Genomic DNA, 26425 nt, shown 5'->3' with positions numbered 1-26425 from the left:
ATAATCATAGCTGAAATCTAGGTAGTACTTGCAAAATACTTCACAAACATTATCCTGTTTAGGTCTTGTGGCAGTCCTGCGAGGAGGATTCTGCAGGCATTATGACTCCCATATTACAGATGAGGATTCTGAGGCACAGACAAACTTAAGGACTCACCCTCACAGATATTAAATGTCAGAGGTCAGATTTGAATTCAAGTCTTCCTGACTCCTAATTTCATAACTCCTTTTCAAAATTTCTTTTCATAACTCCAAGCTCCTTGTCTATTCTGCCTATCTCACAGGGTAAAATCTGAGCTAGGAGGGAACTTAGAGTCCAGGTGTCAGTGGACTTTTAAAAATTGATGTAGTTTGTTTTCATTAACCTTCATTCCAAAATGTAGACCTTTTGTCTGTCCCCTCTCAACAGTCATCTCTTGTAATGGAGAGGAGTGGGGGAGGGAAGGAGAGGCAGAGAAAAAGAGAGACAGAGAGGGACAGAGACAGAGAGTATATGGGGGGAAGAAAAGACAGAGAAAAAGAGAGACAGAGGAACAGAGACAGAGAGAGACAGAAAGACAGAGACAGAGAGAAAGAGAAGAGATACAGAGACAGAAAGAGAAGTGGAGAGAGAGGGAAAGAGAGACAGAGACAGAGACAGAAAGACAGACAGATACAGAGAGACAGAGACAGACAGAGATAGAGAGAGAGACAGAGAAAGACAGCAAGACAGAAAGACAGAGAGGCAGAGACAGAGAGAAACAGAGAAACAGGGAGACTGAGACAGGGAGACAGAGACAGACAGACAGACAGAGACACAGACACAGAGAGACAGAGACAAAGAGACAGAGGTAGAGGTAGAGAGACAGAGAGAAAGACAGACAGATAGACAGAGGAGAGAAAAAGGGACAAAGATAAAGAGAGAGACAGTGAGAGAGAGACAGAAAAAGACAGACACATAGACACAGAGAGAGAGAGAGACAGACACAGAGAGATAAAGAGACAGAGACAACAATTCAATAAAACCAATCAACATATTAGCTGAGAATAAGATCATAGCCTAATTTATGATTTTACAGATAAGGAAACTAAGGACTGTAAAGTTCAATAGACTTCCCCAGAATTATTATATTTTATATACCATGTTAAAGATGATGAACTGGACAAAGTCCCTTGCCTGCCCTCAAAATCCAATAGCTATTTAATGGCTGAGTTTGGACTGGAAGGACCCAGGATATCGGGATGATCAATCTTGTTCTTTTTCTGGAATCTCCATTGCAACATTAGTCTTGAAACACTGATCTGAAGCTTGCAAACCCTTAGATAGTCTAGATGAAAAGAAGGACAGAATGTGCACAGGGTCCTCTGTTTGAAAAAAAATGGAGGAACAGGGTATTTCAGAGATTGTTAACATTGACTGAAGAAAGGACAGTTGGAGGGCTCCATGAAGAAAACAAACATATCCTGTGCTCTCTGGTCCTTTTTTCCAGAAGTCAGATCTTCTGTATTGCCCTTAGCATTCCAACGAAACTCCATGAATGGTAAGTGTCTCTTTTCTGCTGCCATTAGCTAGAGTCCCCACCACTTTTATTCCCCTCTTTGGGAGAAGACCAATGATCACATCACAGTTCCATTGAACCATTTAAGCTAACAACTTTTACACAACTATATTTCTTTCAAGGGTATATAGAAAGAACAAAAACCAAACATTCTTCCCCTTCCTTTCCCCCTCCTCCCATGATCTCTTCTATACCATCTTGTTTTCTGGAGGAGTTTAAGTTAATAATTCACTTCAGTTTCTGCATAGAGTTGGTTTCATCAAGTTCATGTCTAGATGCTGTATGACTGCCAGATCTTTTGCCTGGGCAGAAGACCTGTAGCCCACTCTCGCTTGTTCCTCAGGGAATCAATGCTATTTTGAGATTGAATTTTGAATCCTGAATTTATGTGGTTTCCTGTCACAATCAAAATCTAGGTTCCCTGAATCCAGATTTGAAAAGAATGAACAGAAAGATAAAAAAATGAGCACTGTTTCTTAGGTATCATAAGACCCTGGAGTGAAGAAGGACCCCTTCCCTCATGATTTCCCATGGAACACCATCAGTGAAGGAATTGCTGAATGAATTGAAGAGATGGAGGAAATTGATTCAAGTCCTTTTGAAGATGCTGAGATTTCTGGCTACGCAGTCAATTGAAAAGGTTCTTCCCCACCACATGTCTAGTCAACCAGAGCCAGTAACAGAATGTCCACACATACTACATTAGTCTTTCCAAAGAATTTCCCTTATACAGTATTATGAGTTTCTCAGAAACAAGCTCCTAGAGCATCTTCCCCAAGGAGTGGCTATACCAGCAAAGCAGGTTGATGGGGTCCATGCATGTACCAGACTCTCATTACAAATGGAAAAGGAAAGGGATTTCCCCCACTACCTGAAAAAGAAGACCTAGAAAGTATATTTGCCCATTCTGTTACCATCCTCAATTCTGGGAAAACTTTATCTGAAGCACTGTTAACTCTTTAGATCAATGCAGGACCCAAACCAGATTAAAATGTGACTGGGAGCAGCTAGGTGAATCAGTGGATAGAATACTGGTTCCTGGAGTCAGTAGGACCAGAGTTAGACTATGACCTCAGACACAATTACCTAGCTGTGTGACCTTGGACAAGTCACTTAATCCCATTGCCTTACAAAGTCCCCCACTCCCCCAAATGTGACTGGGAAATATTTAACACAATAAATAAAAATACAATAGAACATAAATGATGTTAATATGTGGTTTTCTAATTCAACATGAAGTATTATTATGTCTGGATTAGTCCCTGTTTCTATTTGAGTTTGGCACTATTGCTTAACAGAAACAGATCTCTAGAAGGATCCAGAATTGGTGCTAGCAGAGGAAAGCCATAATCAATCTACTTCTCTTTTGATTTCTTTGATAGTTATCTCAAAACTCTGTCAGACTGTGATTTATAAGTTCCAAGTCTGGAAAATAAGATCTTGCCTCTCCTGTTGGCTTTTTCAATTAAACAATTAGGCTGAGGGAAATATGGAATTAAGGGCACAATATAGGAATGGAAATTTATTCATTCAACAAACATTGCATGGTGCTATGTCCTCTGGCAGATTTTAAGAAGTATAGTATTCTCATATGCTAAAGATACGATCTTTACCCTGAAGGAACTCTCAAGCTATTTCAAAAGAAAAACAACTCAAGGGAAAAATATATGCAAGGGGTTTCCTGATCACTTCAATGAGCTCATACAGGAGATGAGATTTTGTTTGGGTTCTGATCATATCTCTCTTCAGAGAATGTGGGACATACACATTGACGACCTCCAGGAGGACTGAGAATATCTTATTAGGGATGATTTAATTGGCCTGGCTGGGAGGGGGTAAAACCATCTCTTCATGATGGCCTTTGAAAGGGAGTCTTCATCAATAATTTGGTCTTCTGTCCTTTTTGCCCTCTTCTTATAGGCCAGAGCAGAGAGGAACAGGGGGAACCTGAGTGTCCCAGTGGGACTGAGTTTGGGGTTGAGAGAAGTGATTCCCACAATTTAGATCTCAATGATTTTGTTGGGGTAGAAATTCATGGTAGCTGTATGTGAGTCTTGCCCTTGTAAGAAAGAGTAACATCTTAAGTTTCTGGACCTAGCCTTTGAGAAGCAGTGGTTTAACTTCTCAGTCCAATAGAAGATAGTTCTTCATAGGAGAAGCCATCGGTATTAATGGTGGAAGTTCCTGAACTCTAGGTTTTTGGAGACATATTGAGAATTCTTGAACCATAGTATTCTTAGAAAAGAGGCTTATAGTCGATAGTGTAGTAGTGGCATCCAATCTTACAGAGCATGATAAGGGGCCTTTACTTAGAAGAACTAATCTTGGGAATATCTATCAAAGATACTTGAGTTTGAGAGGTCAGAGATCCATCATTCTGAAAGATGGTGATAATGTTTGTCCTTTGCTCTTTAAGAAGATCATGATATCAGGGAGGTGATGCCATGACATGCATGTGAATTGGATCTGAATGAGAGTGTGCAGTGCTAAATCCTGGGACTCACTTTTTCCACTAGAGCCAATTAGGGTCAGTGGCTAGATCTGAATCAGGAAGACTGGAGATGACCCTAGAGGAGAGATAATCAGGGTGTAGTGACTTGCCCAAGGTCACATAACTAGTAAATGTCAAGCATCTGAAGTTGGATTCTAACTCAGGTCCTCCTGACTCCAGGACTGGTGTTCTATTCATTATGGCACCTAAGAGAAAGAAAATAATCATATGCTTGGCTTTCAAAACTGAAGGAGCAGCAGGAGAGTTTAAGTTACTTTTGGGGGATGGACACAATAAGACAGACTTTGCTTTCAATATACCCATGAGTTCTTCAGCAAGTACAATTTGCTTCCCTAGTAGCTCCAAGAATATTTCCCTTCAATGAGAAGCTTGGCCATGAGCTTGGATGCCTATGTGAATCTTGAGGATAAAATTGGGGCTCGTAATAATTTAGGTATTTGACTCTAGAAACCCCAAATTCATGTCTTTCCAATAGGTGAGTGTACAGGTTCTTTAGCATTTTATCATGAGGTTGACTAATAACATGAGTTCTTAAAAGAAAAAGTGGGACTCAGCATATTGGAAGGTTGCTTTGGTAGCATCTCTAATGGTCCCCTTGTGAGAAGAGCAAGCCACCAGATGGTACCAAAAAGCTTGAAGTCTATATGAATTTCTGGGGCTATAGAGGAACTTGTTGGCATAGGATCCAGATACACACACATGTATATATAATATATACATGTGTGTGAAGGCATATATATACATATAATATATAAATATATGTATGTGTATTATATTAGTTATATATTTATAATTAATATATACAATTTATATAAAACGACACACACACAGACATGCACACACACATATATGCACGTGTGTGTTTTGTTGACAGGATACTATGAACCATTTATGTGCTTTTTCAATTTTCTGTGGAAAGTAATAAATAAATCCTGCACTCAGTACATGGAATTGTTGCTTTCAGTGTTTATACAGAGAGAAAGGACCCTTATACCTACATCTGCAGAGAAATAAACACAAGCTATGTTTGAGTTATATTATTTCAGAAGCAATTTTAGGAGGATAAAAATTAGCGAAAAGAAGAGAGATGTTGGGAAGGGAAATGGAGGAAAGAAGGGACACTTTCAAGATTAGGTCCTTATAGATGCAGACTTTGGGACACTAAGCCACAAGGAAAGTGAGAGAAGGTGTTCAAATCGTAATTCCAAGTTCAGTTCTATTCATCATTGGATGGAAAATGAAAGAGAAGAAAAGTATAAACTGATTTTCAGCAAGACTAGCACAACAAAATACAGAAATCTCAGATTTGATAGAACAAATAATAGGGAGGGATTGTTGGCTCTTGAATGGGGGAATACTGTGAAAAAGGGGGGCTTTAGAAAGAAGTTGGAAGACAAGTATTTAAGTGGAAGAGAAAAAAGGAAGATAGGGAGACCAGCTGGTAAGTTGTTGAAATAATTCCAACATGAGCTCCTTGAATGAGGTCCTAGGCTAGGGTGGTGGTCATTGGAATGGAAGGGGAAGGGAAAATCCAAGAGACATTTGGGAGGAATGATCAGTAGGATTTGGCAGCAGATGGGATGTGGGGGATGAAGGAGAGAGAAGAGTCAAAGATGATTCAGTTTTTAGCCTTGCAGACCAGAAGAAACAATGAGGTTTTTCCTATTATTTATCATTGACTTTATGCGTTTTATGAAGCAGAAAAAGTCAAGATGGCACATGGTCTTTGAGCCCTGCATCATCATCATCATCATCATCATCATCATTGTCATCATCATAATACAGACACAAACACAAAAATAATGACCACACACACACACACATACACACACACACACACACAGTTATAACACACAGGAACACATAAAGGCCCACTCAGACTCACACACAGGACACATATATTTATAATCAGGAACACATACCCCTCAGATACTCATGAACACAGAAGCAACTAATGTAGTCACAGACATTGCCTCACATCATAATAAGCATTTAAAGAATAGAATATATCCTATCAAGGCACCCAATTTTAACACTGGTACATCATACAGACATAAAAACAAGTAGTGTCATCTCCAAAGGTGGGTAGAGAAAGGTAAGACTGTTTTGTCCTGAAGGTTTTTTCTTCCTGGGATAGTAAGGGTGACATAATAGTAGGAAGGCGAAGGAGAAAGAAGAAGAAAGGAAAGGAGAGATTAGGGTGGAAAACAGTGGGAATTAGAGACAAGAAAAAGAAAAGAAGAATGATGAAAGAAGAGGAAAAAGAGGAAAAGGAAGAAGAAGAAAGGGAAATGGGAAAGAGGGAGAGAGAGGAGAAAGAAGGAAGAGAGAAAGGAGGAGAGAAGGAAAGAAGAGTGGAAGAGAGGAAAGGAGAGGGAGATAAAGAGGAAAGAGAGAAAAAGAGATAAAAAGACTTTCAGCAAAGTCAACTAGTTCACATCTCAGGCTTCACAGTCCTTCCAGGAATGCATGAAGACTTCCAGAGAAATTCCTATGATATTAGCTGAATTTCCAACACAAACATACTCTGTCTTTGTATCCAGATTTCATGTTTATAAACCTCCCCTCTAAACCATCCCCTTTCCTCCTCCCTCCAGTTTTGGAAGACTAGAAGTTTTGCTTACATGAAGAACCTTGGAGCTTTCAAGACTCAGCTCCAGAGCCTCCATCTGAATCAAACCTTTCTTGATATCCCCAGATTATAATGCTTTGCTCCCCCTCCCCACAAAATAATCTGGTATCTAATTATATTATTCATATTTGTTTATGTTTTCTCCTTTTGCTAGATTGCAAAGCCCTAAGGCCATTTCACTTTTGTGTTTGAACCCAGAGTGTTGCCTAGCACCTAGTAGGTGAACTCTTGTAGATTGGGAGATGAAGCACTAATTAAATGTTTACTATGTGCTAGTCATTAAAAAGCGCTAAAAGCAAAAAAAGATCATTTCTACTCTCAAGGGAAGATAATATATAAAAGGGAGGTAGGAGGGATGGGGGGGAGTATCTACACTAGGACAATGCTGCTGATGAGGAGGTAGAAAAGTCTAGAGAGTGAGGAATGGAGCCAAGAATAATATAAGCATGATCTGGGCACCTCTTGAAATCATGCACTGGGCCAGAGACTCACCAATCAAAAAAGAGAGCCACAGGATGAAGACATTTCCAGAGTGAGAAGGTATTTGTCCATGCAGGAGGTGGAAAAATTTGAAAAGTCAGGAGTAGAGTTGGGAATGATCAATTGACTGATGATAGAAGAAGTGCTATGTGTTCAGATGGAAGGGTCTTTGGAGGTCATCTCATTCAACCCCCTCATTTTACAGATAAGGAAACTGAGGGTTTTTTTTTTTACTTTTTGAAAGGCAGTAGGGTTAAGTGACTTGCCCAAGGTCACACAGCTAGGTAATTATTAAGTGCCTGAGACCAGATTTGAACTCAGGTCCTCCTGACTCCAGGGCCATTGCTCTATCCACTGCGCCACCTAGCCACCCCTAGGAAATTGAGTCTCAAAGAGATTCAATGCCTTGTCCAAAGTCAGCTAGGTGGTAAGTGGCAAAGCCAAGACTTGAAATCAAATCCAGTTGATCCAAACCTAACACTTTTGGGGACAGTCAACTTCTGCCTTATCAGACAGAGGATAAAGGAGGTCATGGTTTACTAGGCACCATAAGAGATTACTTTCCCTGCCATGAGATCAGGCCCTGAGGCCAAGATGGTCTTGGCCAATTTTTCAGGTAGATTGATTGAAGAAACATAAGGGACATATGGGACATAATCTAAACAAAGGATGAGATTTCAGGTTGTCAGTAAACAGGAGATGGTGGTGGGGAGGAGGTCTTTTGGGGCTATAGGATGCTAATGCCATACAAGGAATAATTGCCTATTGGATATGATTTCAAGGGTTAGCATATTAAGTCACTTACCTCTATGCACATTGCGTTGTAGCTGGTTATTCCAGAGAGTATGTTGTTTTGTGGGAGGAGGCAGTGATAGAGAGAACAGAAGTGTATAATTTTTCTGAGGTCAAAGGCAGGGTTTGCAAGAATATAGAATGGGCGTAGGAAGGGGAGGATGAGGCACACCTGTGATAAACATTGCTGTGTCCCCAGTTTTTTTGATGGTAACAGATAAAATATGAGTTTCTATATCACATTTTTAATGATAAGGAAGAATACATGACAACTTTCCCAAGCAATCCAACTCAATTCAATGGATAGAATATTTGGAGTCAAAAAGATCTGATTTTGATCTTGCCTCAGGCACTTACAAGCTAAGGGAATCGAGCAAGACTTTTAACATTTCTCAATAACAGTTCCTTTATATGTAAGATGGGGATGATCATAGAACCTTCCTAATGTTATTGTTTTGAGGAGTAAATAAGACAACATACAGAAAATACTTGTTGCCTGGCACATCAATAAATGCTTCTTAATGCTATAGGATGGCTATTCCCTGGTTCTCCCTTAGATTCTTTTGCCACAAGCTCATTCCTCCTTCTTTATCCTCTCTTAAGGTGGGTATCAGTGAAGAACTAGTTTTTCCTTGATAGTCCAAGGAAAACCAAGGTAGCACCTACCTCACTAGGTTGTTGTGAGGATCAAATGAGATCATTTTTGTAAAATAGTTGGGATGTAATTGTTTCTATATAAATAGTTGTTTCCTATTCCCTATATCACCCCTTTGACCATCTGGCTGAACCCTCCTTCCCATCTCTACTGTTGCCCTTTGCAGAGACAATTGGTTCGGAGACTTGGCAAGGCCCCTGGCCTGGACAGTGACTGCTTTCCAAATAGACAGCTCATTATGCAGGAGATATATGTTCTGTAGTAAAGTATTTAATATTTTAGCTCCTAATTGCATTACCAGAGACAGACAGCTGTTTTTCCTCATCACTTTCCCATTGGTCTCTTTGTCAGAACCCTCCAGGCTTCTCCAGGTGTTCCCTGCCCCCACCTCCTGGGTTTTTGTAATGAAAAAATATATATTCATAATTTGCAGGAGTATGACGTCTTCTTTTCCATACAATTAAATTCAACAAGTCATTACTAAGAATCCAGTTGTGCCTGGTCTTGTGTGAGACAAATGGGGATTTTGTTTGGGAAAGATAAGGCAATACAAATAAAGCTCTTAGAGAAGATTCAGGAATGAAAGAAAACTCCTAGTCAGCAGGAAATGAGAGAGCACATATTATATGCTAGTCAGTGTGTTAGTTCCTGAAGATAAAAAAAGAAAGGCAAAAGACAGTCCCTGCCTGTGAGGAGCTTATAGTCTAATGGGGGAGAAAGGTTTCAAATAATTGCACACAATCCAAGATACATTCAGAGTAGAGATGGAGAAAAGATGCTCAGAGGATGGCCCTCCCAGTGGGGTAGGGGTGGGGGTAGAGACCAACAAAGACAGAAGGCAGGATTTGAGCAATCTTGAAAGAAGCCAGGGGAGGAGGCAGAACACTCCAGATAGAGGGGCAATTGTTGAAAGGGATGAGTGGAGAGATGGAAAGTTGTGAGTGAAGATTAGGAAGAAGGTTGAAGCTGCTGAGTAGAAAGAATGTGAGGGGGTTGACTGGAAAGGTAGGAAAGTGCTATATGGTGGAGGGCTTTACATAATAAACAGATTTTATATTTGATTCTGGAATTAACGGGGAACCTGGAGTTTACTGAGCAAGAGGGGACTTGACTGATTTTGCACTTAAAAAAATCAAATATCAAAATGAATGAAATAAAATGCTAATGTGTAGAATCTAGGCAATATGTGGTATATATCATGGTTCAATACACTCCTGTTAGTCAATAAATATTTATTAAATACCTACTATGTGACAGTCACTTGCTAGGAACATCTGCAGTCAGAACATAAACTGCCCTAGGATGCTTAGCTGCCCATGAAACATTCAATTCAGTAACTCAACTCAGTACACATTTATTAAGGGTCTATTATACACTATCACACACACACACACACACACACACACACACACACACACACACACACACACACAGATGTACTGTGCCTCTCCACCTATACTCTTTGCTTCAGTTGGGACTGCTAAAGAGATTCCTGCTTCCAAGCCCAGAATTCCCTCCACTGTGTCATCTAACTGCCCCCAGTGCCTTACAATTATTTAGGGTAAGATGCTTGTGGTTAAAATTATCAAGTAGTTGATGGTTTTTGCTACTTCTCTAACTGAAGCCCAAATGGGTGAGATTACAAGTCCATTTGATTCACCTTGGCATTATCAAGGATTAATGAGAAGGAATTTGGGGTCCTTTTTCTCCTCTCTTTGGAGCTTGCCTATATTAGAGGAACCTATAGAAAGTGTAGAAAGGGACACTGTTATGCAGACCCCAGTTGGACAGCCTCATTCACTGAGCTAATCATTGGAAGGTTTTCCATCCAGGACAGTTTTCTAATTTGAGAACCAAACTGACCCAGGTCCCAAATCCCTGGTGGGAAGAGTTCCATGTCATCTGGAAGGTTCACTGTGGACTAAGTTTCTGTTCAAGATAGAAGCCAGTTTTCTTTGTCTTGGCTCTTTCTTTTGCTTGTGTATTGATAAAAACTATGTAAGGCCAAGGTTAAGCAAATTTTGTAAAATATGCCTTAATTTTGTTGAATCTGCAAATCTTTGTATTGAGAATAATTGTGATTTTCTTTTGTATGAGCGAAATGACATTTGATATCGTAACATTGTCTGTTTTCAGACTTTACTGTATGACTCTGGGGAAACAAGGGAAAGGACATTGCTTATACCTCCCCAAAGACCACAGAGAACTATTTTGAATTTTTGACTATGTTTAAAAAAATGCACTTCTGCGTATTTGCTAAGACATTGAATTTCCAACAAAGGCAATATGTAAGAAGTCTTTGGAGCATGCCTAGACCTCCTTACATGGAGATACTTCTAAATAGGCTTGCCTGGGCACAATCAGATCTTCTAAGATGTAGGCTTCCTTGGTTCCCTACTACCTGGGTGGCAGCAGCTGCCTTTGGCCACCTAATGGGAGAAGACTATTTCTTTAAAATTAGCAAGGCTGAGACAATTGATCTCTTTCTGGCTCCCATTTTTTCTGAATATTCCTTTCTGTTGTGTCTAGAGGGTAAAGATCCCAATTTGCCCATAGCATGAATGCCATGAACTGAACCAGTGAGAGAGGAGGATATCTTTCCCTGTGATCTTACTCACTTTTATACCAGCTCTGAGGAATGGCGCTGGGGACTGTCTGTTTCTATTTGGTTTTATTTATCCTTCTCAGTTTCAGATGCAGGGGGTGGCTGAAATGATAATTGAGCCATGGCAACCTTGGAGCCAAATTTCCTGGCAGAATGATCCATCCTGCCAATCTAAAAGGGAAACCCTAAGACACCAGAGTGCCTGTGACTCAAGTCTGAGGGGGCTTTTTGGAAATGGGACTATATAGGAATTCTGAGCTAACTTTTGAACCCAATATATTTCCTCTTTTCAGAGGCAAAATTGGTATAAAATGCATAAATATTTGTGATTATACCTTTTAGGTAGATATTTTTTTGGTAAAGATTAATGACTGTTAATAGACTTAATTGAATTTGGGTGTAGATGACCACCTCTATTCCTGAGAAACCTCACTGGTGCTGTACCACCACCATCTTCAGAGATCTTAAACACTCCTGAATTCCTTTTAATGGTACCCAAGGGAAAGTAAAGAAACACAACCTCCCCGGCCTTCAGGCAGTGAGGGTAAGGAAATCTGTGCTACTCAAATGGACTATTTTTGCCTGATCTGTGGTAGAACCTTCTGAGCTCATAACAGACTAATCAGCCATAATCAAATATACTGTGTCCTGACCCCAATCTGGTGGTGCCATTGGTCCTCTTAGAGTACAAAAGATGAGCTACAATAATTTATATTATGTAGGAAGCATACTTGAAATATATAGATTCACACAGATTTTAAATAAATCTGTTGGAAACTGGTGCCAAATCTATTATGCTTCAGTTGAATTTAAAAGAGCGAAAAAAAAAAAAGCAATCATGATCACAGACAAAGCATTGGGATTAAAAAAATAAAAAAAACACTAAAACTGAATTTTGCTGAAGGAGACTTTTTGATAATACATTAATCTGAATACTTAGCATATATGTATCTGTAAATACATAAACACATATGTATATACATATGTGTACATATTTATAACTATAAATATATACACACATACAAATGGCATAGTATGTGGATATTTAGAAGAAAATCTAAATTAATTGTAGGAAGAAATGGATAGTGGGGAATCTCAAGGTACTACCTTTAGACCTAGACAAAATAACCAAAAATGACTAATAATTTAAGTTAAGGATCTGAAGAAAATTTTAGAAAAGTTAGGTATGATAGATCTTAATGGCAATAGAAAGATATATACATTATTTTCATCTCTGCATGGAACTTTTCAAAATCTGATCACAAATCAGAACAGTTAAAACCTCATAAAATGCATAAAATCAAGAATATTAAATGTGTTCTTTACTAACAAACAAATAAAATGATATAAAGGGCAATTGAAGAAAAAAATTGAAAGCTGATTGGAGACTAAATAATGTTGAAGAACTGATTGATCAAAAAGCAAATATAGACATTATAAATTATTTCATAAAGATAATGGTGTGCAGTCAAAATAGTTAGTGGAAAAATTACATCTCCAAAGATTTTCATCCACGGAAAAGAGAAACAATAAATCAATGAATTTGACATGCACCTTTAAAAAGAATAATAATTAACCAGGAAATCAAGAAATCCCAATTGAGCACAAAATTAAAAATCTTGAAAATCAAAGAAAACATTAATAATTAAAATTAAAATTGAAAATACACAATAAAGAACTTTTAAAAATAATAGACTAGATTATGCATTAATCTGATTTTTTCTAGGTTTTTTGCAAGGCAAATGGGGTTAAGTGGCTTGCCCAAGGCCACACAGCTAAGTAATTATTAAGTGTCTGAGACCAGATTTGAACCCAGGTACTCCTGACTCCAGGGCAGGTGCTTTATCCACTGCGCCACCTAGCAGCCCCAATCTGATTTTTTCTTTTTAAAAAAAGAGGAAAACCAAATAACCAGTATAAAAAATGAAAAATTTCCAACAATTGAAGAAGAAATAAAGGACAGTATTAAAAAGAATGTTTCAAACTTAATTTAAAAGCCTAATATCTCACCTAAATAATATAACTAAGCTAAAAATTTTGGGGGAAAGATTTCATCTTACTTTTAGAAATCTGAAGTAAAAGCATTCGAAGGAGAGAGAGAGATGCAGTCAGAGTAAGTACAACATTGAATATTAATAAATGATATTCACCATTAAAATGAGAGGTGGAAAGGATTAAAAACAGTATTTCAACAATTTTTCTTTATGAAAAACATTTTTTTAAACATGAAGGTACATATAGGGTTAAAATGGAGTACAATTAAATTTATTACAATTTAGATGAATTAAAAAAGGCAAATCACAAGCATGATTTTATATGAACTAAAGTAAAATAAATACTGTTAATGAGGAAAAATCAAGAAAACTACATTATTTAGAGGTACCATAGAGAATAAACAGCACTTGTAGGAGAAGTTTCTGTCTATTTTCATTAGGGGTGCATCTGATATTAGGACTTCCTGCTATTTTTGTTTTTTTTTTAATTCAACTGAACCTATTTTCATATATTGCTTATCTGATAAGTCCTAGGAACACATAGCTAATATTAGAAGATCAATTTGAATTCAGGACTTCCTAATCCCAAGCCTAGTACTCTACATTATACCACACTATCAATGAAATAATGTCAATGAATGTCATATGCACTAAATGACAAAGCATTGATGCATTTTAAAAGAAAAGTTAATTGAAATGCAAAGAGACTCTGATAGTATGACAATAATTATAGGTGATTTTCACATTGCTCTTTCAGAATTTAATAAATCTAACAAAAAATCAATACGAAGTAAATTTCAGAGAGATCTGAGTAGGATGTGAGGCAAACTAGAGTTATGATGTTTGAATAGACATATTAGACATATTAAAGAGTATATATATTTTTCAGCATTATGTTGTACCTTGAAAAAATTTGATCTTATGCTAGCATGAAGAAATGGTGATTAATTTTAGAAAAACAAAAATGTTAAAAATGATTTGTAGACCATAAATCAATAAGATAGTGATCAATAAAATAAATGTGAGTAAAAGACACAGACTTAAATGGAGACTAAGTAATGCTATCTTAAATGGGTCAAAGAACAAATCATAGGAACAATAAATAATTATGTTAAAGTGAATAACAATGAGGCAATCCATAAAAATTTATGAGATACTGCTAAAGCAGTTCTTAAAGGAAAATGTATATTTCTAGAAATTTATAAATAGAAAAGAGAGAACTGATAAATTGAATATAGTAGTTAAAATTGAAAAATCAACAACTTACCAATCCTGAAGCAATCAAAAATGTTGAAAATCAAAGGAAAAATAAATAGAATTAAGACAAGTGACTATCATGTTGATAACACAAATTACTGTTTTTAAAAGTCTGGGGAAAAAATCTATAAGTCATTAGCTAATTTGATTTTCCAAATGGGGTGGGCAAGGTGAGAGAAGAAAAGCACATTACCAAAGCAAAAAATTAGAACAGTGAATTCACAATGAATTTTAACTAAGAAAGAATAATTACAGATAGCAATTACATTATAATTTAAGGCTTGAAAAGTACTTTATACAGGCTATCTTATTTAATCCTCACAATAGTCAAGGGAACTAGATGCGTTTTCCAGATGAAGAAATTGAGGTTGAATACTTAAGTTACTCACCAAGGTCACAGAACTGGTAAGAATCTGAGGAAGAATTTGAATTCATGTCTTCCTAATGAATTTATCACTTGGTCCACCACACCACCAGGTACCCTTAGAATTATTACCAAATGGCAAAGAATTGGAAATTGAGGGAATGCTCATCAATTGGGGAATGGCAGAACAAGTTGTGGTATATGGATGTAATGAAATATTATTGTTCTATAAGAAATAATGAGCCAGTGGATTTCAGAAAAACCTGGAAAGGCTTACACGAACTGATGCTGAGTGAAGTGAACAGAACCAAGAGAACATTGTACACAGTAGTAGCCACAGTGTGCAATGATCAACTTGATAAACTTAACTCTTCTCAGTAAAATAGTGATTCAAATTCTAAAAGACTTGTGATGGAAAATGTCATTCATATTTAGAGAAAGAACTATGGAATCTGCAAGCAAATCAAAGCATACTGTTTTAGCTTTTTAAAATTTATTTTTGATTTTTCTTTCTCATGTTTTTTTTTCCTTTTGTTCTGATTCTCCTTTTACAGCATGACTAATAAGGAAATATGTGCAATATGATTGTGCATGTAAAATCTATATCAGATTGCTTGCTATCTTGGGTATTGGGGAGAGAAGGGTGGAAGGAAGAAAACTTTACAAAAATGAATGTTGAAAACTATCTTTAGGGTGGTGCAGTAGATAGAACATCAGCCCTGGAATCAGGAGGACCTGAGTTCAAGTCCCACCTCAGACACTTAATAATTGCCTAGCTGGGTGTGACCATGGGCAAGTCACTCAACCCCACTTCCTTAAAAAAAGAAAACGACCCTTACATATAATTGGAAAATATAAAGAAAGAATTTACATCACAAATTATAATACTCAAATATATGTCAGAAAAGCTGAGAATTTTCAGAAAATGTATGATTATATTGAAAACATAAAATATTCAAGTTAGTGAAACAGAAATTAGAGCTGTTAACTAGGTCTCAGAAAGAAAACTGATTCAGTCATAAATGAACTTCCAAAGGAGAATTGTGGGAATTTTCTGGAACAAGTATATTTTCAAGGGAGTTCTATCACATTTTTGAGGTCTAAGTAAAATAATTTGATTCTAATAATTGAGAAAGAAGGTATTCTGTAAGATTTTTAATATGGGACAAATATCCTAATAATCAAATGAAGACTTATAGACAAAAATAATAGCTAGCATTTATATGGTGCTTTAATGATTGCAAAAAGTTGTACAAATGTTATTTCATTTTACCCTCATAAAAAGTCAGTTGAGGTAGATGCTAATATGTCTTCATTTTACAGTAGAGGACCCTGAGGCAAAAAAGAGGTTAAGTGACTAGAGAAGAATCATACAGAGATTAAGAGCCTGAGGTCAAATTTGAATTCAGGACTTTTCAATTAGTTAACTACTACACCATTTAGCTTGCAGTGTTAGACAAAATATTTTTATATTTTATAAAACAAAATTCTTACCTAGGTTTTGATCACTGAATGGGACATGTCTCAGACAAACTAGACCTGGGAGAGACTTTTGCTTAAAAAGACCAAGGTCTCCCACTGCATTCAGAGCTTTTACCAGTTGTCCTAACCTATATCTTGCCACTGGACCCCAATGACTGGAGGAGAGAGTGAAGCTGATGGTTTTATTCAGTCCTCCCTCATGTAAATCCAGTTCACTTGCAAGTCACCTTCCTAATATCATTAGTTTTCTTTGAGAAGGAAGAACAAAAGCAACAATAAAAAAGACTTGTATCATCATGCATTTTAAAAAATAAGATTTATGATATATATGTATATATATATATATATATATATATATATATATATATATATATATATATATATATTACATTATCTATAGTTCTCAATGTATCTCTCCCTCTCCAAGAGCACCATTTCTTTTAAGCAAAAGGGGGGATGGGGAGTGAAGCTCAGTAAAATTTAATAACAGGTCAAAACAAAAAGTCTGGCATTATATGCAGTGTTCTACTTTCCAAGTATTAAATCCCTTCAAAGAAATAGAGTGAAAGGAACTTCTCATACTTCTTTGGGGCTTTGCTTGATCATTTGCATTTTTTAGCATTTTCTTTCCATTGTTTTCATTTTTTTCTATAATCATTGTTGTGGATTAATTTTGTTGTTAGTTACTTTCAGTTATGTTCAACTTTTTGTGATCCCCAAACATTTTGAGTTTTCTTGGGAAAGATGCTGGAATGATTTGCCATTTTCTTCTCCAGTTCATTTTATAGATGAAGAAAATGAGACAGAGGTAAGTGACTTGCCCAGGGTCACACAGCTAGTACATGTTTGAGGCTGAATTTGAACTTAGATCCTCCTGATTTTAGGGTCAGAGCTCTATCCACTGCTCCACCACACACACACACACACACACACACACACATACACACACACACAGAATTTATTTATATACATAGTTTGATTTGCTTTCATCACTTTGGTAGAAATACTATAAATAAAAATATGTATATATTTGTATATATGTATGTAATATAATGTATGAGAGAATATGTGTGATGCAATTTCTAATGCATATTATAAAATGATTTGTTTATCATACTATATATAGTATACTATATATATAATATATAGTATACTAAATATTTCTATTTTGGAGAGGAAATACTCTCTCATGAGTGTTTCCCCAAACTATAACTTCTTCAGTTCCAAGGAACTTAAATCATAAGTCCCTTTGACTACTCTTTGGAATTTTGAGCTAAACACTAAGCATTTGCTTCTTTGTCAGACATATTTAGACTTTTTCATTGATCTACTATTTTTAATCAATCTGAAATATTTATGATAATTACTACTTGGCTGTATAATTTGATATCTGATACCACTATTCATGCCTTACTCTTGTTTATAAGACCATAGGATCATGGATTCAGAGTAACTGGGGTCTCAGGGCAGTGGATGATGGATGAAAGTCAGACAAAAATCAGGAAGACCCAGTTTAAAGCCAGCCTCAGACACTTACTAACTGTGTGACCCTGGGTAAGTAACTTAACTTTATTTACTTCAGTTTCCTCATCTGTAAATTGAGCTGGAGAAGGAAATGGCAAATCACTCCAGTATCTTTGTCAGGAGAATCCCAAATGGGGTCACAAAGAGTCAGAAACAACTGAAATAAATTCACAACAAAGTTCCAAGAAAGAGCTTTGAACCCAGGTCTTCTAACTTGACCAGAAATGTTAGAAATGGGATAACTAGAAAATACAGGGATGCAAAAATATTTCAATGTTCAGAAAATGATGAACATAATTAGTCAACACTCAACAAACATTTTTAAATACCTTCTATGTGGACTAGGCTAAGTGTTAATCATATTATTATTAATCATAATATTAATATTTAACATATTAATATAAACCCCACATGATTATATTAGCAGATGAACATCCTTTAACAAGATAGAGTATCAATTTATGATAAAATTTTTATAGACCATGAGAATAGAAATATCTTTCTTCAACATAAAAGAATTTATCCAAAATGAAAAGTCAATATTAATTGAAATTAATTGAACATACCAAATTGTAAAGATTTGATGGCAGAAGGTAAGAAAAAAAATTAATACTATGGAGCTGTGAATTGGTTGTGGGTAGAACTGTGAATTACCACAGTTAATTTGGGGGGAAAATGCTATCATGTGAGGAAAAATTACAAAATTGTTCCTAATTTTTGACTCATTGTCTCCACTATTGGTTTTCTACTCCACTCTTCCCAATGAAAATGAAAAAAAGAACAAACTAAGTCTCATATCTTAAAATATTCTTAGGAGTACTATTTATAATATCAAAACTAGAAACAATTATGTGTGCCCAATCTTGGGAATGGTTGAACAAATTATGATATTTAAATGCAATAGAATATTATTGCCTTATAAGAAAACAAATTGAGAAAAATTCAGAGAATCAGAGAAAAAAGCCTTCTTTGATCCATTTCAGAGGAAGTAAAATTAAAAGAATAATGATCATAGGAATGAAAATATAAAGTTCCCAAAACTTAGGTCAATTACTATGGATAACATTGGTTTCAAATGAATAAAAGTGAAATAATATATTTTCTCTTATCAAATGGCTAACAACAAAAATCTGAGGTTACCTCAGATATATACTGTTTAATAACAATCACTTTATGAATGAATTCTACTTACTTTTTTAAGAGAATATGCTATAGCAGTTGCTCATTGGGAAGTGACTAATTTATCAAGATTGATAAAAATCACCTGTGTTATGGGGAATTCTTCACGGGACTTGAACTGGTCATAGAAGAGTGCATAGGGATTAAGATGAGAGGGAACATTTTAGGCAGGGGTGACATTGTAAATGAAGACAAAAGAGTAGAAACAACTTATATGAGGTGGAGATAGTGAGGAGAGCCTAAACCCATATTTTGTGTGTGTGTGTGTATGTGTGTGTGTGTGTGCTCATTTGTAGTTAGTGGTAACACATTTAAATGGTTGTAATGGAAATATCTCTTCTCCATCTCTGTCTCATGCCTTTGTACAAACAATATCCTTAACATACACTCCTCTATCCCTGACTCTAAGAATCAATAGTTTTCTTCAAGACTATTCAAGTACCATATTAAAAAAACAAAACAAAACAAAAAACTTTCCCTGAGACAATAAATAGACCTCAGGAAAATCTGCCTTCATATTCCACCATACAGATCTAACAGTTATTTGACCCTGAGCAAGTCACAGTTTCTCTAAGCCTCAATTTTCTCATCTGTTAAATAAGGGGAGAGAACTTGATGATCTATAGATATTTTCCAGTTCTAAATTTATTATCCTGTAAATTCTGCAAACATGCCCTCTCCAGTAAAACTTTTCTTGACATCCCCCAATATTTGTGCATATGTGTATATGCATAACTTTGTATCCCCCAACCCACCCACCCCCGTGCCTGGTAAATTGATAGGTGCTTAGCAAATGCTTGTGGATTGACTGAATGGATGGCCTCAAGTGCTAAACCCAGTGTCCACCATCTGATCACATTCTCGAGGACTCCTTTAGACCACAATGAAAACACTTGGGGAGACAATCTAGGTCCCAATATTGTGGATTCTGGAGTGGCATTGCACTTTCTAAGCATTATCATTTTTAAAAATCTTTTTAAAATTAAAAAATATATTTAAAACTTTAAACATTAATTTTTCCCCCTCATCTCCTTTCTCTCTGGATTTACTCTTTATTTATTGATACTTTTTTGTTTCTTTCTTTGAACTCTCCTCTCCAATCTCCCCACCAATGTAATCATGCTTTCAACAAACGAAAACAAAACACAAAAGAAGAAAAGAACCATAGCAAGCGAAGCAAACAAAAAAGAACATATTCATAAAACCTGAAAAATATGCCCTATTCTGTTCTACTACTCCATCACCTCAGCATATATCACTCTCAGTCTTCTAAGTATTAATGTACTTTGTTGAGCAGAATTCTAAAATCTTTCAATGTTTTGTCTTTTGTAATATTGTCATCATTTGTTATGTCTTCTTAGTTCTCATATTGCTCTTTATCAATTAGTCCACATTTTCTTAATTTATTTGAATTCTCTGTTCCATTATTTCTTACAGCAAAATACTATTCATACTACTGACCTATCACTCACTTTCCAATAAACAATCTCCCTTAATGCTTTCCCATAAAAAATATAAAACTATAAAAAAGCTATAATTCACCATTATAGAGAGGTCATTGATGGTACATGTAATTTTATATAATTGTAATGGCCATTTGTGAAAAGAAAGAATAAGATGGGATTGGATTTACCTACTGCTTTTTTTCGGTCATTCCAAATTAATAGGCACCCTCTTTGCAATATTTTGATATAATAAAAGTTCTACTGCAAATATTTCTGCTTGTATGGGACCTCCCTCTTTGTTGGCCTCCTTTTTTGATGTTGACTTCCTACAGTCCCTTTAAAATTAAAATCACTTTCTGTGATCTTTGTCAATCTGGTGAATATGAGATAAACCAGAATTTGTATTTCCCCTGATTACCAATAATAATTTGGAGCATTCTCTCATAGTGTTGTATTTCTTCTGAAAATTAGTTTCTTGTCCTTTGACTACATTATGGAGAATGAGTTTCTAATATGGAATTCTATCAATTTCTTATATCAGCTCTTTATTAGAGACATTTCCTCCAAAAAAAAACTTTTTTCCACTTTCTACCTGAATTGATTTTCTTTAAAAAATTTTCAATCATTAAAATTCTTATTTTATCTTCTAAGATCATCTCTAACCATTTTTTTTTAGTAAATAATTTTTTCCTCTAGCTATAGCTGTGCAAGGTACCTTTTTCAATTTTCTTCTTTTTTAAAATGATGTGACCTTTTATATTCAGGTGATATGTTGAATGTGGTATAAGATTCCACTCATTCTGATCACCCGCTGTGTATGCTCATGAGATTGTCAGATTCATCGATTCCTCTATGGGCTGCCAAATAGACTGTAAATCTCACCTTTGCCTCTTGCCTATCTTCTCCTTTAATCTGAATACTCTGAATCATCTAGGACTCGGAACAAGTCTCAAATTATCATAAAGTTCTCTTTGGTCACTTAGCTGTCTCTAGTCATAGCTGAATGAGCATCTGTTGAGACCCTAAGCTCCATCATGGCTTTGATGCCAATATCATTTTCTTTGATTATTTAGAGGGTCTTTTGTGTGACTGAGGCAAATCCCTTAAGCTTTTTGAGAAGATGATAAACTTCTTTGAGAAGATGATTAGTAGATGGAAATTCATCACTGGAAGCTCCCTACATTAAGGTGGTTATAGTACCTATTCCTACCACAAGGAGCTCCACCTACTTAACTGTTATTTAAATGCTGTTTCTCCCTGAATTAGAGACAATAATGCTTTAAGAATCTACAGGACTACTTATTTTCTCCAATTCTATTCCCAAGGAAACTCAAAATAATGCTGTTAATTTGAATTTGATGGCTCAGTTCTTCAAATAGATTATAAACCCTTGGAAGGCAGGGATGAGTTATATGATTAATTGTATTGTCTACAATATCCTTTTAAATCCAATAAATATTACAACAATTAAAGAGCATTTAAGGTTTTTTTTTTTTTGCAAGGCAAATGGAGTTAAGTGGCTTGCCCAAGGCCACACAGCTAGGTAATTATTAAGTGTCTGAGACCGGATTTGAACCCAGGTACTCCTGACTCCAGGGCTGGTGCTTTATCCACTGCACCACCTAGCCGCCCCATAAAGAGCATTTAAAAGACCATTATGTTTTTAGGAACTTTGATCAATCCTGGGATTTTTTAGAACCAAACCAGAGATTTTAACCATTTAGAGATTTCCCAGTGAGAAACTTTGCCAACCAACACAGATTAACTTTTTCTCTGCAATTTACAGTTTTATAGAGTTGGCTAAAGCACTGAGAATTTGGGATTTTCCCAGTGATACATAGCCAGTTTATATCTAATGCAGGACCTGAACTCAGATCTTCCTGATTCCAGTGTCATCTCTATATTCACTAATCCACACTGAGATCAAAGACAAAAATTAAATAGCTCCTGTTTCCAGGGGGAGTGCATTATATTGGAGAAGACAATATGAAATTGGTAAATATGAAAAATACAAGAGAATGAAAGGATTATCAGGAGCTAAAGAGACATAAATAGGCCCCAAGGGGAGGTTAATAAAATAATCAATAAGAGATGTGAAATTCCTAAGAGATTCTGAGCTGGGAAGAACTGGAGAGAATGCATTCCAGATCTATATGCAAACACACCAAGATTTGAGATAGAATGCTGCATATGAACACCAGTAAGGCTGTTTTATTTAGATCAAAGAATGTATGAAATGAAATTAAGTAATGAGTAAAAAGCTTGGAAAGATAGGTTAAGCAGGGTGTAAAATACTTTAAATGATCAATAGACATTACACCTAGAGATAATAGGGAGCCATTTTTTGTAATTTGTAGAAGAGGGAAGTGTTGTCATTCCTGTGTTTAAGGGAGCTGAATGGAGGATGGGTGGGAGATGGGAGCTATCTTAGGCAGGAACATGGATCTGGAGGATTTTGCATTAGTCTAGGTTGGAGATAATGAAGATTTGAATGAGAATGGTGGCAATGAGTGAAGCAGAAGGGATAGATTTGGGAGATATGGAGTAGATAGAAAGAAAAATAAATCAAACTAACTTGGCAATTAATTGGATAAATGTGGTGAGAGAAAGTCAAAAGTCAAGGATGATTCTGTCTCCCTGTCTGACTAGAAAGACAGCTGTACCCTTAATAGAAATAAGAATGTCCAGAAGTGGGGTAGTATTGGGTTTTTTTTTTTTTAGTGGGGAAGATGAGCACTGCTACAGATATATTGATTTTGAGATGCTTGGATAACATCCAATGGAAAATATTCAATAGGCAGTTGATCTAGGTCTCTTTGAGGTCTGTACTCTTCATTTTATAGAACAGGAAACTGAGTTAGAGTTATTAAATAAGTTGCCCTGTGTCATACAGTTAGAGTTTGTGGATGGATTTGAACTAAGGTCTTCCTGAATATGGGCTCAAGTAGCCTCTCCACTATGCTGTATTGTACTATCCTGGAGTTCATGAGAAAGACTGGTCCTGGATATCTAGATCTGGCAGTCATTTGCAAAAAGACACAAAGTCCCTACTGTGTGAAGGCTCCTACCACATCACCTTATCTATAGTAGGCAGTTAATCATATATGATTTACAAAGGAGGAGGGGAAGAAAGGAGTGAACAAAGGAACAAAGAAATGAAGGAATGCAGAAGTAGAAAGAAAAGAAAAAGGGAGGAAGGGAGCAAGCAAAGAAGGTAGGAAGGGATTAGGAGAAATGAAGAAAGTGAAAGAAGAACAGAAGAAGAAATGGAGAAATGAGAAATGGAGGGAATAAGGAAGGAAATGAAGGAGGTAGGAAGGGAGGGAAGGAGGAAATGGAAAGAGGAAGGAAGGAAGGAAAGTAAAGAGGGAAGGAAGGATGAAGGAAGGAAGGAAGGAAGGAAGGAAGGAAAGAAGGAAGGGAGGGAGGAAGGAAGGAAAGAAGGAAGAAAGGAAGGAGATAAGGAAGAAAGGAGGGGAGGAAGGTTGAAGGAAGGAAGGAAAGAAGGAAGGAAGGAAGCAAACAAGGAAGGAGACAAAGAAGGAAGAAAGGAGGGGAGGAGGGTTGAAGGAAGGAAGGAAGGAAGGAAAGAAGGAAGGGACCTTTCTGAACAGGCTTTCAGGAAAGGTGCAAGTCAGCCTCCAAATTTCTGCCTCCAATTCAGTCCAACTGGCCTTTTTCCCCTGAGGAAAGGGGGCGGGGTGGGGGGCAGGGTATCAGCACCTCCAGTCTGAGTCAGAGGGGCAGCCTTCCCCATAGAGTGGTGACATGGGGCCCTAAAGACAGGGTTGGGGCTTATCTAAAAATAAGACCCAACAGGGGCCTGGGGAGAGATTAAGTCATGTGGAAAAACATTCGAGTCAGAACAAAACCCTCTTTCTGCAAATTACTTCATCAAATTGCAAGATGACTTAGGTCATTTCAACCCTGGTTTTTTAAAATGCCAGTTCCAGAAGCATTAAAGTCCATTCCCCAGTTCTTCTTACGTAACTTAAGTGGAAACTTAAGCCACCTGAGGAAAGCCAGTGACGCAGGGGATGTACCCATGACTTTCCACACAGCAGGTCTGCCTGAGTGCATGTTCAAGGGTCATAGGAACAGAGATTCAGAGGTATGAAACTGAAAGGGACCTCAGAGGACAATCTAGTCCTACCCCTGCTTTTTATACCTGGGGAAACTGAGACCCTGAGAGGGTAAGTGAATTTTCCAAGTTCCCTCAGATGCTAAGTGAAACAATCAGAATTAAAGCTCAGCCCCATTTAGCACATTTTCAATTGTACTCCTTTTGACAAACATTCTTGACATATGAGACATTCATAGTCTTCTTTCTGATCCCATTTTTGGGAGATCAGAGGAAGAATCCAGAGTCCTGTTCTTCAGAGTCTTTGTCATTAATCTTGTTATTTTATTTCTCCTTTGTCTAGTCTGATTTCCATTAGTTTAAGCATGAAAATGGGTGTGGTACTTTTAGTTCTACCCCACCTTGTCCAACTTCTGGTTCAGTTTGGAGAAAGCAAAGTACACCAGCTCCAACCATCTCTCCCCAATCCACTGTATTGCCTAAGATTCCCCAGGTCATCTTTGGCCACCAGATGAAAAGAAAGTTTTAATGGAATGTCCCCCCAGAGCTAGTTTTCATGACTTTATTTCCCATAAGCAATCCCAGGTCCAGAAGCAAGGTTAGTTTGTTTTCTGAAGCCTGAGATTTGATGGTAGTGTGAGTTCAGGTTTTTCATCTTCTTTCTGTGGTGCCTGCTGAGAGTCCCCACCTTAGCACCTGGGCTCCAGGCAGAAGGGGGAACACAAGAGAAATAGCCCCTGAATGGGACTGTGCTCCTGTTTCTTTCTCCTTCTTCTGGCTAATTATTTATTAGCACCTACTTAAGCAATGATAATGAGTTAAAATATGAAGTCACCAGATGGCCATGACTCCTTCTGGGTGAGCTCCTTCTCCCTACATTGCTCCCTTCCCCCAGTGACAATGTCTCAAGTTGAGACTACTACCATCATGCAAGGAAAAAAGAACTAAATTTAAGGAGGAAAATGAGGCAGGGTGTGTCCACCAAATATGGCAGATGGAAACTTAGAGTTCCTTGGGATGGCTGGGATGGGAATAAACTGGGCTTTGCCTCTTTGAAAGAATTGTTTTGGGGCGGCTAGGTGGCACAGTGGATAAAGCACTGGCCCTGGTGTCAGGAGTACCTGGGTTCAAATCTGGTCTCAGACACTTAATAATTACCTAGCTGTGTGGCCTTGGGCAAGCCACTTAACCCCATTTGCCTTGCAAAAACCTAAAAAAAAAAGAATAAAATAAAAAAAAATAAAAAAAAAGAATTGTTTTATAGCTGGCCCCAAAGAAAACAATAAGCATGACTGGACATAGAAAAGAACCCCAGATGGGACTGTGGGGGTTGAGGATTTAGGATGAAGAGAAATGTAAAAGGACCAGCATCACCTGGTTGGAAAAAGAGATACATTAAGGGGACTTGGAGGGATCTTGATGTTGGAAAGCTAAAGGGGATAGGGTCTTGTAGGCGGAAGCTGAGACATTCATCCTGGGAGGGGATCATGGAAAGATTCAGATGTGGAAATGAAGTCTGATGGTCCAGGTTTCACCTGGGTCTTTCCCACATAATAGCTCTGAATCTGGAATCTTAGATCTCTAATCTTGAACCTATGATCCAGGAGCCATAGGACTGAAGTAAGTCATTTACCCTCATTTTTGACATTTCTGTCTTTGCGTGGTACAATATCTCTTGAGACAAAATGAGCACTTAATAAATTTAATCAAGAAGCATTTATCAAGTGCCTTTTGTTATTGTTCTATCATTTTTCAGCTGTCTCGGACTTTTCTTGACTCCATTTGGGTTTTCTTGACAAAGATACTAAAGCAGTTTGCTGTTTTCTGCTTCATCTCATTTTATATTTATTGAGTTTATTTTTTTTTGCAAGGTAATGGAGTTAAG

Source organism: Macrotis lagotis, chromosome 4 (genome assembly GCF_037893015.1).
Source record: "Macrotis lagotis isolate mMagLag1 chromosome 4, bilby.v1.9.chrom.fasta, whole genome shotgun sequence".
Classification (NCBI taxonomy): Eukaryota; Metazoa; Chordata; class Mammalia; order Peramelemorphia; family Peramelidae; genus Macrotis; species Macrotis lagotis.
The sequence above is the reverse complement of the archived record's forward strand: the minus strand, read 5'-3'. Positions refer to the sequence as shown.